This window comes from Camelus ferus, chromosome 26 (genome assembly GCF_009834535.1).
Source record: "Camelus ferus isolate YT-003-E chromosome 26, BCGSAC_Cfer_1.0, whole genome shotgun sequence".
In the NCBI taxonomy this organism is placed as follows: Eukaryota; Metazoa; Chordata; class Mammalia; order Artiodactyla; family Camelidae; genus Camelus; species Camelus ferus.
In genome coordinates this window covers 4,506,555-4,523,983 of record NC_045721.1, presented here as the reverse complement: position 1 = coordinate 4,523,983, position 17,429 = coordinate 4,506,555, and the positions used below count along the sequence as shown (strand labels likewise).

At 38.0% G+C, this 17,429-nt stretch overlaps 1 protein-coding gene across 4 annotated transcripts in view; it reads right to left on the bottom strand.

Moving 5' to 3' along the window:
• The window catches only part of NSD3 (nuclear receptor binding SET domain protein 3), a 92,132-nt gene extending 77,588 nt beyond the window's left edge, over nt 1-14,544 (bottom strand). For 2 of the 4 annotated variants that reach the window (XM_032468577.1, XM_032468578.1), the window contains exon 1: nt 14,063-14,172. The gene's annotated coding sequence lies outside the window, so the exon portion shown is untranslated. Of the gene's footprint in view, nt 1-14,062 lie in introns of all 4 variants that reach the window. The other 2 variants (XM_032468579.1, XM_032468576.1) reach the window with 2 other exon arrangements.
• Nucleotides 14,545-17,429: the final 2,885 nt, after the last annotated feature.

The window sequence follows — 17,429 nt, the reverse complement described above, 5'->3', positions numbered from 1 at the left end:
GACACTGCGAAATGTCCCTTGGAGGGCAGAATCGTGCTAGGGTTGAGAACCACTGCCGTAAAAGGATGGCCACTGAATTGTAAATGTTTACTATTGTTCTCTTTTGCTTCTCTGTAAAGTTTATAATGAACACATAAAAATATAAATACATTTTTTCAAGAGAAAAATACAATTCATTTATCATAAACCAAGGAAATGCTCATATTTATTCAGCGTGATTCCTATTTTTCAATGACTAACATGCTCAGATGCATTTCTGAATATGGCATATTTGAGTATTCAAAAAGTTTAACAACAACAACAAAAAACCCTGCAACAACTCAGAATAGATAAGATGTTAATCTACATAAGAATCTCTCTGAAATTTCAAACAAAAATACTTTAAAGATGCTTCAAGTAAAATAATATAATTTACTGAGCACTAATGATGTGACGTTCCAAGTGCTTTACAAGTATTATCTCATTTAATCCTCAGAAAGCCCCTGTAAAGTGGATACTAGTATCTCCATTTCACAGATGAGGAAATTGAAGGACCGACAGGTTAGGTCACACCCAGGCAGTCTGGCTTCACAGACTACACTCTTTTCCACATGCTATACTGTCACTGACCACTGAACCACTTTTCTGTAATGCCTGCATTAATTCAGAAAGGCAACCCTTACTGCTTCAGAAAACATCTCTATTACTACAGTTAATGAAGCCAGTATCTTCAACTTGTAAAGGCTGTGATAGAATAATAATACCCTCCCCCAAATTCCCCAATCCTAATCCCTGGAACCTGTGGACATGTTGCCTTATGGGGCAAAAGGGACTTGGCCAATGTGATTAAGGATCTTACAATGGAGAGATTATCGTGGATTATGGGGGGGGGGGGCCCCAATGTGATCACTAGGGTTCTTATAAAAAGAGAGGGAGAAGAGTCAGAGTCCGAGGGAGATTTGAAGGTGCTCTGCTGCTGGCTTTGAAAACAGAGGAAGGGGACCACAAACCAAGGAATGCACGCACCTCCTCCACCCGAGGAGGTGGAAGAGGCAAGGGAGCAGATTCTCTTCTAGAGCCTCCAGGAGGAACAGTCCCACTTATACCTTGATTTTAGCCAGTGGGACCCACGGTGGCCTTCTAACAGCCAGAGCTACAAGATAATGAATTCGTACTCTTTTAAATTTTGTTGCGTTTAAGCCACTAAGTCTGACATCATTTGTTAGAGAGGCAACAGGAAACAAGAGTCTTCTCTGACAGCATTTCCACTCACTTTGTCTTCATGAGTCCTATTAGCATCCCTATAAAACATTCAACAGGGAGGAGGAGACCTCCCTTAGATTCATTAACCTACGATGGAAATATCACTTTAAAAACTCTTACCCCATCACAACATAAACAGTCCTATCCATGGATACAAATATGCTAATAGGACCTACAACTTGTCTCTGGACAGCCAGAAAAGCCATTAGGTTCTAACTGCTGGCAGGGTGCTGCTGCCACCGTTCACAATGCAGAAGAAACGGAAACGATCTCTTCCCACTTTGTTGGCACAGTCACGGCTGCTTTCTATGCTCTGAAGTTTACTTTCATTCCCGTCACAGATGTGATACAAAGAACGAAATGGCAGTAAACCACTACCACGTGCGACACAGTAACATGGGTCCTTTTCTTACTAAAATACTTACTATATTTAAGATGTTCAATTTCTGACAACCGAAATCTCTGGGCCACACTGAATTTTGTGGCTGATTTTCACAAAAATATGTGGGGGCAGAGGGAGAAAACTTGCAGTAGTAAAGACAGGACTATGCTAAGAACCATTTCTTAAAGTCTGTTAATTTAGACAAATAGTAGCCGTAGTTAATAAAGAAAAGAAAAGCCTCTTGCAGCCATCCAAAAGAACTCTATTAAGCCAATATTTTTCCTAATGAATAGCATCTAACTGGAAATTTTGAAAAGGTGATTAATGTATAACTTCCCTAAACAAAAAGGCTTTCATTCACATCTGAAAACATTAACTATTTCAGAATATGTCCAGAAATAGACGAGTACAAATAAGATTCTTTCCACACGTATCATGTTGGCAATTAAAGGTCAGAAATTAAATTACCTAATTTACTATAAGGGAACATTTGATCTCCGACTACTCACAGATAACTCAAACCAGCCTCAGTCAAACACTGCTCTCATCAGGTAGAGTGCTTATGTCTCCTGCATGCCGATGTCCACTCCCAGACAAGTCAAACAACACACTGGAAAAGTAGGAGTTGGCAGTTTTCTTCTGGCCAAGCAACGGCATACAAATAAATGACTTCGAGTAAATTCCTTCATCTCCAAGAGGTAGGAAGTGAGGCCCAGTACTCAAAAACCGACCTTGGAAATATCCTCCCACTTGTTTTTTCCATTTTGTCAACTCTATGATGTTTTATGTGGAGAGAATTTATTTAATACATATATGTATCCCTGGACAAAAGTTTGTTTGTTTTTAAGTTAGAGTTCCCAGAGAAATGTTTCTGTACAGACTCATTCTAAACTCATCACCTTAAATTACCCACACCAACCCCACCAAGATAATCAGAAGCTGAGCCTCACCTTGCCCATTCCCAGACTCTAAGTGGCTTGTTAGTCCAGATAGATATCTCATCCCTCACAAAGTCCTTTTTTTGTTTTGCCTGTGACGTGGTTCATTACTGAACACCAACTATGTACCAGACCCTGTTCTAGGTCCTGGGAAATGAAAGGAAATAAGATTCTGGTCTCATGGAGCTTAAATAAACATGAAAATTTCAGATAATGATAAGCTACTATAAAACAGGGTAACAGGATATAGTGCCTGGGGGGGCTGGCTTGCTATAAAAAGGACAAATGGAATCAAAACCAGGAATTAGTCATACTGAAAGACCGAAGGAAGACAAGTGAGGAACTGAAGTATCTTTTACTTCCTTTCAAGATCTCTTTGTTTCAGAGGCTTCTAAGGTATGGCTATAGTAAAAAGATTTAAATAATAGTTTAGTCAAGTATTCCACATAGTATAAAAAGTTTCAGCTTTCAATACTATTTAACCATAATTACTCCAAAATACTACTGAAGTGAAATAATTTTGCTGGTGAGCAGTACAGTCTGTTAATAACTGCATCAATTAAAAGAGGTTTTACTACTTTTATATTTAAACTTTTTACTTAAATTCTAATTTTTAGAAATTTAAAAATATTAAAAATTTTGTATTTAAAAAGAAATCACCAAATAACTATTATTAAGTTGTTTCCTGTGAATGGATTTATTTACTACTTAAGATAGTGAGCATTTGGAAAAATGAGATTTTAAAAACCCAACTCCACAAAAACCAATACAGTAATCACAAGAGCAAAGAATGTGAAAGTGTCCACTTCTACTTAATTCTTTCCCTTCCCTTATCTAAATCTGTGCTAGTCGCACGTGGCTATTTAATTGTAAACAAATTAAAATTAAATACAATAAAAATTTAGTTCTCAAGGACGCTAGCCACGTTTCAAGTGTTCAAAATCGACATGTGGCAAGCGGCTACCACATGGGACAGCAGAGACAGAGTATTTCCATCACTGCAGAAAATTCTATTTGTCAGTGCTGATGTAAACCATTTTTCAAATTTAACCTAAACAAAATCATCTTTAAAAAGCTTATAAAAATAAGGCTAATCACGAACTTTTTAAAGAAATTGGTGACCAGTACTGAAAAACTAGATAGAAACCATGCAAGAGGAAATTCAGCAATCAGACCTGTAGGCCAGAATAAGAACAAACCAAGGAGAAGCAAAAATGTTTTTTGACACTGGCTTTGTAGTCATGAGACTTGAATTTTAGTTTCGATTATACCTCTAGCTTAGCTGCATGAATTTTGAAGAGATACAACATATTTGGACTTCTGTTTATAGCCCATAACAGAGGTTAAATCAGGTAATCCAAGTCACCTGAAATGACCCCAAACAATGGGAACATGAGCTGTGATTCCTCTTAGTTATCAATACATAAACGTATGCTTTGGATTTGCATTCTGACAAGAACATATGTGATTAAAAAATTAACTTTAAAGTCTTACCTACCACGTTAACATTATTTAAAGATGTTCATTTTATAACAACTCTGTGAAATTCACAACAAATAACTATTTAGATAAATAATACTTTAGGGGGTAAAATGATTCATGACCACCATATTTCTTTCTACAAAATTCTCTACATAAGTAATCAAGGTGGTAACCAAGTGACACGTTTTCTTCTAGTTTTTTTTTTATTTTTCTGAGTTTAGACTATTAATAATAGAGCAACACTAATTTTTAAAACAAAACTGTATTACTCCACAATCTGTTTAACTCTAATGTTACCACCCCAATAAATTCTGAAATTTTCACTTAATAATTTTCCACGAAAAATGTGCTAAGAGAAAGATGATGGTCAAGGGACATTAAAATATCCTGTATTAGGGAGTGACCTGTGGGAATGTGAAACACAATTAGCTAATGAAATACCAAAACAAACAAACAAAAAAATTGTTTATCAATTCATTTAACCAGGAACCCTGCCACTAAATACAGTCACACAATTTCACTTGACTATGATTCCATTAAATTACACAACATTTTAGGTTGCTTTGTAGTTCTTATTTTTTCCTGACTAAACCACATTACTATTGAACTGTCTTGTACCCAATACAAAACTTACTAGTAAAACACCCAATTTCCCTTATCTATTTGGTTTAACCTCAACATTTTCACTTTGTTCTTGACCACACCCAGCAATAACAGACGTGGTATTACCACTGGAAGAAAATTTACATTAAATTATTTTCCAGTCCCCTACATCAAGGGTACTGGTTCACACTGAAAATTCTGACACACTAACTTGTATCAGTCATCTTGTTCCATTCACTATGAAATCTAGCAAACCAACAAGTTCATCCGCATATTTTCCTACCTCTTTCCCTAACGAATTTTTAAATTACAGTAAAATGGTTTGAGATTGCTCAGAATTTACTTTCTTTTACCATAGCAAGGCAAAAAGACAGTGTATCACAGAAATGATACGTAGTTTTAAAAGTACTAAGCAATTTATCATAACATCTAAAAAAGATAATTACTGGGGGGAGGGTATAGCTCAATTGGTAGAGTGTTTGCTTAGCATGCATGAGGTCCTGGGTTCAATTCCCAGTAACTCCATTAAAAAATAAATAAACCTAATAACCTCTCTCACAAAAACAAAACAAAAATACAAAAAATAAATCTCTTAAAAAATAAAAAAGACAACTACCAAGTTTATCTTTCCTATAAAGATCAGATTTTTTGTTGTTGTTGTTCATCAGGTTTATCACTTTATTACTTTAGGTTCAACTGTATTCAACATTTCATTTTAAAAATAAGCAATAAAAATAAGAACACAAAGAACTTCATACCATATATTCAAATTTTATCACCGATTTGCTTAATCAGAACACTGATTAGCACTGGTGAAGCCACAGCCATCACGCTGTTGTAATAATGACAGTGGAGGTAAATTTGGACTGGAAAGTTAACTTCATGTTTATACTTGTACCAGCATGAAGTCTCTGTACCAGCTGAGAAACACCCATACAACCCATGCAAAGACTCTGCTCAAGCACTAATTAACATTCAACTTTTACCTTTTACAAAAGTGAGTTTAGGACAACTGAGTTCATTTCTTTATCTACAAAGCATTCAACTAGAAACTAGCTCACTTTGCATTGTTCTTTTTCTCATATTGAAGAAGTCATTTATCATCAGCAATGTGCCTGGTCCAGTTCTAGGCTCACTACAGTACGTCGAATTTGGATCCCTAGAATCCCCAAAAGTAGTCATTTTCATCTCCACTTCAGAGATAGGAACACTGAGCCTCAGTGGTACGAGGTGCAGTGGGGACAGGAACTCAGGTCTCCCTGACTCTTGCCCTACAGCCCACTGCCTGCTGAGTTTATTTAAAAAAAAAAAAAAAAAGTTCTGTTAAATGGCTTAAAGCAAACAGAACAATAAGAACAACTTTCACGGTGAAGTTCAGTTAGAGCAAAGCAAATCTCTCTTAATAAAGAGAAAACCATACTTTAGTTTGCTATAGTTAATTTTTAAGTAAATTGGTAAGTTTGCCATAGTTAATTATACAGGTATAGCACACATTCTATAGACATTTTCTAAAGTAAGGTGTTTCTAAGTGAAATTTGAATGAAAAGAAATATTTTAAACCACATACAACACTCTCAAGTAAAGGAATCTTGACTGAACAGGAAAATGATTTTATAATTGAAAAAATCTACCACCTACTTTGTTTCATAAGCTTAAACTTTGTCATGTTTTCTTAACACAGGAATATTGTTTTTATTGATTACTTTTAAAATCTCACTCCATTAATTGATAAAAAGTATCAATTATATCTCAATAAAGCTGAAATAAAGTTTTTTTAAAAGTAATTATTATTATAAAGAAAAAATGCATCACACAAGCTGTAGTGTTCTTGTATTCTTGTATTGCATATTAAAAACCACAAATAAATGCAATTTTTAAAAACAAAGCCTTTCTGATATTGCTAGGAGTTTAAATTGGTTCAAACCTTTCTGGAAATGTTCTAAAATCAACTGTGGTGATGATTACACAATTCTATGAATATACTAAAAACCACTGCATTATACATTTTAAAGGGGCGAACTGTATGGTATGTAAATTATTTCTCAACAAAACTATTATTAAGAAAAACTTTCTGGAGAGCAAATTCGGAATACGTGTCAAAAGCTTTCGTTATTCTACTTCTAGGAATTTATTGTAATGAAATCATCACAGTCATACAATTTTTTAATATGAAATAATGTTCATCAAGTTATAACACCTAAAAATTGCAAACCGCCTAAAATACCATCAATAGTATGATGGTAAATGGATATGGCACACCTATACAATGAAATTACATGTTGATTTTTAAAATCACATTGCTCAAAAAATTTATTTCACAATAAAGCAGGTTACAAAATAATATTATGTACAATTTCAATTTATAAAAAGAAATACACAAATGTGTGAGAAAAACACTGGAAGGATACAGAACAACATGTTAATTGTGGTAACTGCCAATCGGTAGGATTTCAGGTGATTTTAATCTTCTTTACATCTTACTGGTTTCAATTTCTCTACAATAAACAACCCTTTCATAACTTGAACATAATGTTATTTTTAAACTAGTAGCCACTTAGGAAAGTACAAATTTCCCATTAAAAAATAAAAACTAATAGGGCTATCAGCGTTTCTTAGGAGTACTGTGTATGCAGACGTATGCAGATGTGTGTAATATCTTAACCTCAATACCCTAATTCTATCACCCAATAAAATAAATTCTAATGACCAAGGCTTAATTGTACAGGTGATAACAATACTGAAAGCATGAGATGACCATAAGTATATTAACTCTATACACAAAGCCAAGTTACCTAATTTAGGTTGAAATAACTATATCAAATCATGTTCGTTTCCACATTTAGGAAAACTCAACATATATGTTCATTTCAAGATTTTAAATAATGTCTCATCCTTGCAGGAAATAACAATTAGCAAGGGATATATGTAACCTTCACCTAGAATAAAAAAGAACAGCATTCTATAGGAATTCTAGGATACAGCAAAGTATGACATGGTTTCTCACTACAATCAAACATGACATAGTATATTCTAATGTATTTGGATCCTGCAGAGATCATGAAAAACACAGCTTAAAATAACAAAATTAAAATAAACAAAGGCTTTAATTTATGTATGCAAATACGTTATCAAAATGCCCTCAAAGTTCACACTGAAGAGTTTTATGCAAATAGTTTGTATTCATCAGAGAGTCAGAGGGGAAAAAAATTCACTTTTTCTGCTATCAAAATCCTTGAAAGTCAACATGCAACCTTTCCATACATATAAGAAAATACTCTAGAAAGCCAGGGAAGCGCATTAAAGTAGGCTTATCCAGTTAAACAAGAAATGTGGTTCACCTAGCCAAGATGCAGACAAGGTAGGAATCAAAGAGGCACCAGGATGAAGAGTCAACACAGACGGCCACTGCTGACGACTTCAGGTTAATACTTTATAAAATGGTTACCTTAATGTGAAAGCAAGAGTCAAGCTAGTTTTTGTAAATAAGATACTTAAGCTAGGAGATTACTGACATAGGCAAATCCGACATTTTCCAAGCAAAAGTCACTGTTAAGAGTTTGCACATAGATCTAAAATCAATAGTCACTGAATCCTACCAAAAAGGGCAACAGAGATGAGCTCTGAATAAACAACTTGGTATAAAATTGCATGATCCTTTAGGATTCAACATTATTTTTTGTTTCACATTCATTAATAAAACACCAAGATTTCAAATCACTAAGTGATTACCCTAAATGTTAGGAAAACTGTCTAATTGTCTAGATAACCCTTTGGATAACAACAGATGATTCAGTTTACATGTGCAGACCCCTCACGGTTATTAGTTTTTCAGCTTACTTTTCAGTTGTTATCCCTGAAGTCCAACTACTACCAAGGCAATAACCAGTTAAACCAATCAGGCTGTCCCTGTAGCCTTTCTTAAAGGGCTTATTACCTGGGTGGTGACTACGTGATGTTCACTTCCTAATTATTTGTTTATACTGTATGTTTAGGTTTTATGCTCTTTTCTTTATATGCATGTTTTACAACTTAAAAGTTTTAAAAATGCACTTTAAGGGTTTTATTGTTTGTTTTCTATGTACAGCTTTCTTAAGACTCCACAGCTGAGAGATGTTAGTATAACACAAGAAAGGGGGAGGGTATACAACTCAGTGGTAGAGCACGTGCTTAGCGTGCACATTAAAATAAATAAATAAACCTAATTAACCCCTCCAAATTAAAAAAAAAGTATATAGCACAAGACTCACGAGACACAGTACTGTCTTTGGTTATGACCAAAACGCCACTAGGCAAGCCTCCAGATGAGATTCTTAATCTTCTGAATCTCAAATCAACTTGATAAGCTAAATTTTGTTTTGCCCACTTAAATCCCAGGAAGCCACATACTGCTTAAATTTAAAATACCTACTTATTTGAGTTCAATGGTTCTTGTGCCTTGCAACTTCACATACACACATAAAAAGATCAAGTTACTTGTGTGGGAATTCTATCAAACATCTCAGAAGGTGTCATGTAAGTGCAAGTATTATTAGATAATAATACTCATATATATATAGTTAAAATGGAAACTATATGTATATAAATTTCCTCAATTTCCTATTCACTTTCTCCTCAATACAGTCCTAAATCTGGATAAAAAAAAGGGAACCTATTAGAAAAAAGAATTCTCAATTTAGATCAGTCAATGATGACACAGATCCACATCCACAATTTAACATAAATCAAGAATCATTTACCAAAGAGCTTTTCAAATTCAAAATCTTGTTAATAAGCAGATGTACTTCAGGAGTAACAACACACATCCATCTAGCAAAAATCCAACATTCTCCAAATTGCAAAATTTTAAACAAGACTTTTCCTTCTTTTCATCCCACCCTGGACCGGTACGACATAATACAGGAATGTTTAAAAGTACTTTCAAGGTCAGCAGTAAAAAACAAAACAAAAACAAAGTTCAAAACAAAACAAAAAACCTCTGAGCACTGAAAAAACGTGTTAGGTAGTCGCAGCATAATCAACTTCTCAGATTTACCTTTATTAATATTTATTACAAGATCAGCCTGCAGAAATGAAGTTCACCATTCATTTAAAAACTCAAAGGCAGAACATGTTGTTTATTAACAAAGAAATAAATCAGTTGCTCTTTCAAAAAAAAAACTAGACTCTTTGTTCTGGTAAAATTGAAAACAGCATTGCATCAAGAAACAGATTTCATAGATAGACACCAAATTCTAAAACTTTTAAAAGTTTTAATGATTTTAATTTTTTAAGTGTCTATAAAACAGACTTTCTGTTTTAAAAGAACTCAATGAATAAGTATCATTGTTATTAATTATCTTCTTGATAGTAAAAAAGTAAAATAAAAAATTAAAATAATCAATGGTGCCTAAGGATTTTTTTAAAAAAAAATTGTTTTCAATTAGGTATTTTTAGCTCATTTTTTAAAACTTACCAGTGTCTCACTTTTCTTTCCAAGTTCTTTTCCAGGACCATGATGGATGGATCTCTTATTTTTTTCATTTCACCGTTACCTTATTTCATTGATGATTTTATTAAAACAGGAAAATTCCTGCCAAAACCACTTCATTACCCAAAACATAAATTTCAAGGTACCTGGACAAGATTCGTTTATGCATGTAATAATCTTTTGCATATATGCTATATGAACCACATGGCGAACGAAGTATGGAAAAGAGAAGAGCCTTTGCCTCCTTGTACCTGAATCCTCTTGCACCCATTACACTAAGCAAGCCTTGAGTGTCCCCCTCCCCTTGAGCACTGACAATACACTTCCACAATAATGAAGGAATGTGATGGGAGTATAAAGAGCCAGGTTACACCAATGCCATGGACTGAACTTCTCTAGGCTGCAGTGAATCCTCTTCTAAAATAAAGTAGTTAGATTACATCTCTTGTATTTAAGTAGGCTGTTAGGAACCTAATTCAGCACTGGCTACATTACTTATAATAGCAAAAACATGTTAACAACTTAATGTTACTATTAACCAATCTTCCAAACAATGGAATACTATACAACCCTTAAAAAGCTGTAGGTCTGTATGTAGTTATTTAAAGGATGTCCCAGGTAGTCCACTAAAACAAGAAAGCAAAGTGCAAAGAGTATCACCCAATTTGTACGTATTTTAAGACAGATGTACATATATATGTTCAAAAACTTTCTAGGGGGACACATAAGAATCTTCAAAATGGTTATCAGTGGCGAATAGTGTACTAACTTTAAAAAAAACTCTTATAGCTTTTTATAATATTTGGGGGGAAATTAAATAATGAACATGTATTATTTTTACCAATTTTTAAAAGAAACGAAAGAAAAGGTTGGCTGATCCAGGTTTTATAATTGGGAAAGACTTGGGTTCACATACTGGCTTTGCTATTTACCATCTGTATGATGTTAATAAATTATTTAACCTCAATTTCTCCATCTGTGAAAAGAAGTTAATAGTACTAACCCTACATAATTGTTGGCAGAATAAAAGGAAATTACATAAGACACTCAGCATAGCACACTGTAAAAGGACAACTATCAGCAGCTATTACTATGATTATTATAAATATTATTATAAACTCCAGAAACTGAGTCTATTTAGAATCAGACAATTGACTCAAAGCATTGACGATTCATTCACCGATGACCAATCTCAAAGGCAACTAATTTCCTTTACTCAAAACTCAATCTGATCAGTATTAACAAAGAGCACATCTATTAACTTAAAGATTAAAAAAAAAAAAAAGCTATCACAGGTAGCAGGTGAGCTGATGGATATGGTAATCAGAGCAACGTCTGGGTTTTAATTAAGTACCATCTAACTAGAATAGCCTTCTTCATTATATGGATACCCATCCAAGAAGCCAGAATACTCTTTGACAGCTGGGCAGGGGACCCTTCTCTTTACAAAATGCTGAATACACAGGAATATTGCCCCTTTTTAAAAAGTAATTCAAGTTTTCAACCTGAGTTTTTTTCTTATTTTAATAGACAACAATTTCTCATTTTCCTAAAAATGGCTGGCACTGACAGTTCATTTACAAATTAATTACAAATAACATGTCAATCAAGTGAGAGCTATAAAAATGAAATCCCCATAAAAACAAATTCAAAAAAGCATCCTGAATGGCTTTTCTGAATGGAAATTTTCTTCACAAGATTTTTAAAAATTCAGGCTGAGTATTATCAAGTCAAAATACCCCTAGTTGTAAGTCTGGCCTCTATACTAAAAGTATTCTCAGAAGGTGAGTGCTAACAATATTCAATTTTATTTTTCCAACAGACTAAGAATATCCCAAAATTCTATATAAAACTTGAAACGATGATGCATTAAGATAGATTAAATAATATGCAGTATAAGTGGTTTGAGTCCATCATATTACAATTTTAACAGGCCTTCCTGGTATTAGAAAACAGTTTCAATATCAATGTGATGGACTGAAGTTTGGATTACCCCTATTACAATTATAAAACAAAAACGAAAGGTCACGCAAGACAATCCTTTTCAATATGGAAATGAAACAGGCTCTACTTAATTTATCTACCATAAGTTTGTTAGTATTTAAACCTTTAGAACAGTAACTATTTCAAATCACGTAAGTAGATACATTTGAATACATTAAAGAGTTACTGTAGCTTTCCTGAGAGTGACCTGAAGTTCCCACCAAAAAAAAAAACAAAAAAAAAAACCAAAACCCCAAAAACCTGGCATCTGAATGATGCTCCAAGCCCTGCATGCCTGCTTCATAGATCATTACACTGTGCTGAACTGACATTTGGAGACTATTGAGCTAGATACATGAAACCAAAGGGAAAGGATGGGTGAGTTTCTTAAAAAAAGAAAAAAGAAAAGAAAAAAAAGAAAACACTTCTTAACACACCCATCACCCATAAGCAAGAGCTATCACAAACACCATTTGAAAAGACACATTTTTAATTTTTCAACATTCAAAATAGAGCAAGCAGGTAACCTACCACAGCAGATTTCCCTACCCATTCTCTCCCCCACACAGTGCTTTGCCAAGAGCACAAACCCAAGTAAAATAAGCGAGGCAATTTCCTTGTTTACTTAAAGAATTGCAGAAAACATGCTGACTGCTTCCGAGGCTTCTGAAACAAATGCATTTTCAACATTTAAAAGACTTTTCATGATCACGTTTGAAACAACAGAGTAGTAATGATTCCTTCAGCTAGTAAAAAAATACAGTTTTAACTTTATAAAAAGGGTTAAATTTTACTCTGCAGCTCATTAGCATGCCTTGTTTGCAACCAGAAGGAAGAGGGAAGAGGGGGGAAGCAGCAAAACACACAAGATGGAAAATATTACTACCTCTTTCGGTGGTTATGAATAATTTTAAATGACCCCAAGATGTATGGGAAGAGTTCATGAATAAGAAAGAAAGAGGTTTAACAATCTGAACTGGCCCCTTCCAGATTCATACTGATGTCGGGAGAGAAAAAGGAATTTATTTACACTGCAGTGCCTGGCAGCAAACATGGCTGCCCCTGCCCCCTTTAAATCGGAATAGTCTTCACTCCCTCACCAAAACCATCAAATTATGGCCATGTCTCTCCCTGTCTTGCTACCATTACATTAACACATCTCCTCCTCCCTCAAAGCAGTAAAACCCACACCTCCCCATTTCACAACATCATAACCACCAGCTTCTCTATTCTCTAGCCTTGAAAGAAAAGGCATAGAATACACACAAATATAGAGACAAAAGGCTTTCCCTTCCTTACACTTTAACACTCCGCTTCCCCTTCTTTTCCTCCCACTCTGTGACGCTTGGTCCACAGTTCTCATCCTTCTCAATATTCAGCTAATTTCCTTCCCTATCCCAAGCCTGGGTCTTCCAGTTTCCTGAGTCTATTTCCTATCTCCCTCCTGCATCCTATCTCAGTCCTTTCTCATCCCTTTTTCCTAATCCACCTCCCCCCCCCCACTTCCATTCCCTCGTGCTTCCCTTGAGGCCCCATTTCTCCATCAAATTCTATCTCCTTCCTCCAGACTCTTCTAGTTCCCACACTCCACCCCCAAACCTGCCTATTTGTCAGTATGCCCAGGTCTCTAATCTCCAAACCTAACTCTTCTCCTCGCTCCCTGCCCCTCCCCCGTTCCATCTTTATCCCCGCCCCCATCCCACCTCTACTCCCAATTCCCAGCTCAGCGCCACTCCATCTCTCATCCCAATCCGACCTCCCCTGCCCCACCTCCTAATCCCCTCCACACCCCCCACCTTGCCCCATCCTTCTAGACACCCCTCGAATCCTTTCAGGCCACCCGCTAGCCCTCCCATCCCTAAGGTCTCTCTCCCTACCCTGGTCCCATTCCTCGATCGCCCCCTCCTCAGCCCTTCCTTCCAGTACACACACACTCACACACACACTCACATGCATTCACTTTACCTTCAGTTTGTTCCATTCTAACCCCCCGGCCGTGTCAGTACGATCACAGGAGAGACACGGAGGCCCGGAGCGGGGCTGGGGTGCGGGCAGCCGCCGGGGCCGCGGGGGGAGGAGACGGAACCAAGCTAGGCCGCATGAAATCCCCGGGCTAAATTTCCCCCGCGCCGGACGCCTCTGCCATGGCGGCCGGCACCGAGGAGGGCCACGGCCGGGCCGGGCCGGGCGCGCGGCGAGAGGAGGAAGGCTGTGAGGCGGGGTGGGCAGGGGAGCCGGAGGGATGGGGGTCGCCGCGCAGCTGCAGCTGCCAGAGACGAGCCTGGGGCTGGCGGCCGGGCCGGGGCAGCAGGGTCCTCGGGACTCGACTCGGCCTCGCACGCCTCTCCGCGGCGACCAGTGGACAGTCCCCCTCGGCCTCCACCGCCGTCCTGGCCGCCGCCGCCGCCGCCGCCGCCCCGCTCCCCGCCGCGCCGCCGCCGCCGCCGCCGTCTCCGCCGCCGCTGCGCACAAAGCCCCCCCCAACCTCGACTCTCGGGACGCCGCCGCAGCCGCCGCCAAATCCTCAGCCGCTCATTGGCCGCTGGCCGCGGCGCCTGCCGGGAAATGCAGTCCCGGGCTCGGGGTGCAGGGGGCGAAAGGAGGAAGAGGCTCATCAGCGGGAGGAGAGAAGGGGCGGGGGCAGAGCCAGAAACGACAGCAGCAGGGCAGAGTCTAGACGAGAAGTGAGACCGCAGGCGATAAAGGCAGGGAGACTGGAAGGCACGATGCGGAGGGGAGTGAAAAACAAAACAAAACTAGAAGGCAGGTTAGAGGTGGGACCTGTGAAGCCAAATTGTGCTGGTGCATGTTCCTTGATGCTGGTGAAACAACAGCACGTGTGAATCACCAGATGGGACTCCTCGGGGTGACACTGCGATGCCATCCCTAGACGTTAGACATACCCTACAGACGGGCGCCTGGTTAAGATGACCGGGAAAGGGGACCCCTGTTTCTGTGCCTCCCTGGCTGTCTCCTGCCGGACAGCTGTCAGAGGGGGCGCTCCCTGTTCCCCGCAGCTCTGGGTCTGGAAGCCGCGGCAGCGATTTCAGACCGGAGCCTTGGGGGACAGTCTCCCATGGCAGGCTCCTCGGATGCCTCCCTGGCAGGCCCCGAGTCCCGCACGCCTTCCTCCTGCTCGCCCTGCGGGCCCGGGGGCTTGTGGGTAACGGGGGGTCGGCAGCGCCGCCCGCACCCCGACCCGGAGGGACCTGGCGGGCTCCGGGACCGTCACGTGCCAGGGCCTCCGCTGCTCGCTGCCAGACCTTCGCTTCGAGGAACGTGAGGGAGTTTGTCCTGGACAGAGCTCACTCGCGCAAGAATGAGAGGAGGAAGCGGCAGTCAAAATTCTCTGCAACCCCACATCCCTCCCCATCCTAGGAAATTTGTGTGAAACAATAGAAGGTCCCAGGTGTGTGACACAGGAAACTAGCCTTGCAGGAGTGTGCCGATTGGGGGATATTTCCTGGGGCCTGGTGATAATGACTTAGGACGTTGCAGCACAGACACATTAGGTACACAGGAAACCCACGCAGCGATCAGATGAGGAAACCAATACTCCGTTCTGAGAATAATAAAGTCATATCACCACTAGACGTTACACTCTCCATCAACGTAACAGTGCTGCATCTATTTGGTACCCTTACGGGCAACTCCTGCTATCTTTATCTTTAAATACCACTAAAAAGGGAAATTAAAAGATTCCTACAGATCAATTATTTTTATGATTACTAATTATGCATTCTTTTAAAAAAAAAGCATAACCCTGTTAATAATACTAAGGATGATATTCAGAATTGTATTCCCTATTACTAGAATCATTAACTATTTCTAAACCTATGCTTGTGTGGTTCCTATGCTTGTGGTATCAAAAGTTAAAGGAATCAACAAAAGCACATTGTGTTGGTTTTAAACGTCTTTTTAGAACACAGGTCTCCAATGTGGGCCACCTGAGCTAATTACAGTTTAACTCTATCTCCTGGTAAAAGAGGTTAAATTGATCTTTTTTTCTTTCCTTCTTTCCTATGATCTTTTATACCTCCATTCTTCTTTTCCACCTTCCTGCATCCTCCTTGCGTTGTTGATAAGCCATTTCCTTGGACTGACACCTGGATTTTCTTCTTGAGGAGGATGTGGTAAATTACTCCCAAGGACTTTATTTTAACCTGCTTCTAAAGCTATGCTAACAAGAGTTTAAAATGAAAGTTATGTGAAGTAGATACATAGTCTCTTCCTACATAACATACACATGTTATTAATAATATTTCATTTGGAGCTGTATTTAGGGGAATGGCCATTTAAAAATAATAATTCACATTTTTAGCATCTAACATCTTATGGGGTTCAGAACATGCTTTCTCTTCTTCATAGAAAATGAGCAAACAGTTCATTAAGACAGCAGTCTAACACAATTTTCAGGGCCAGGGTTAGGGAGGAAAAAACTGTTTTTCTCTTTTGAAGATTATATCAAAAAACTCACGGCATGATAAATCACTTATCCTGAGCGTCAAAAAATCTCTAGGCCTGAAAACGGGAGAAAGCAGGAATTGCTTTGAACCAATGGATTCCAATAAGTAAGATTCTTAATCCTTAATTTTTAAAAATACAATTGCTGACATATGGCCATGGTAGAAAATCTAGCTCATCTTTCAAATACTGAGCTTGAAATCGTTCATCTGGTTTATGAATACTTAATGATTTTCACTGTGCCTGGTTATAAATGAATACAATGCATGAGTAAGAATATTTCTCGGTATAAAATGTCTCCCAGGGAACTGAGAGGAATATTTTTGCATCTTTTATGATCTTTTCCAGAAAAGTACATGTACATGATAGTGCAGTGATTAATTTATGAAATTAAGATGAAAATTATACCTACCTAGCCGTTTAAAGCTCAAAATTTACCATCGGGAATTTTCAGGGAAGGAAAGGTAAAGAAGGCAAAGCTTTGTAGATTTTGTTAATTCTAGTAAACATACAATGTGAAGTGAAGCCTTTATGTGGAAAGTTGGGCATCAGACATGCACAAAGGGCCCTCTAGTGGCCAAACTGAAAAGTTTTTCCTATTTAACATAGTTGATCCGTTTAGTTATTTGCTGAAAAATGCTTTGTGGATTAAAGCAGTCTACATTTTTTAAAAAATGAAACTTTATACCCGCCATCTTTCATTCTTACAAATGTGCAGCCCAGGTGAGTAAGGTCTGCGGTCAGTCACTTGTTAAGAGAAGTATTCTCCGTGTAAAGGAGATTCCTTGCGGTCTGGTGTTCGTTAAAGTAGAGCCGCCAAAATTTTTGTTTTCCTTCTAGAGCCAGATAAAGTGGATGGGTAGAGATA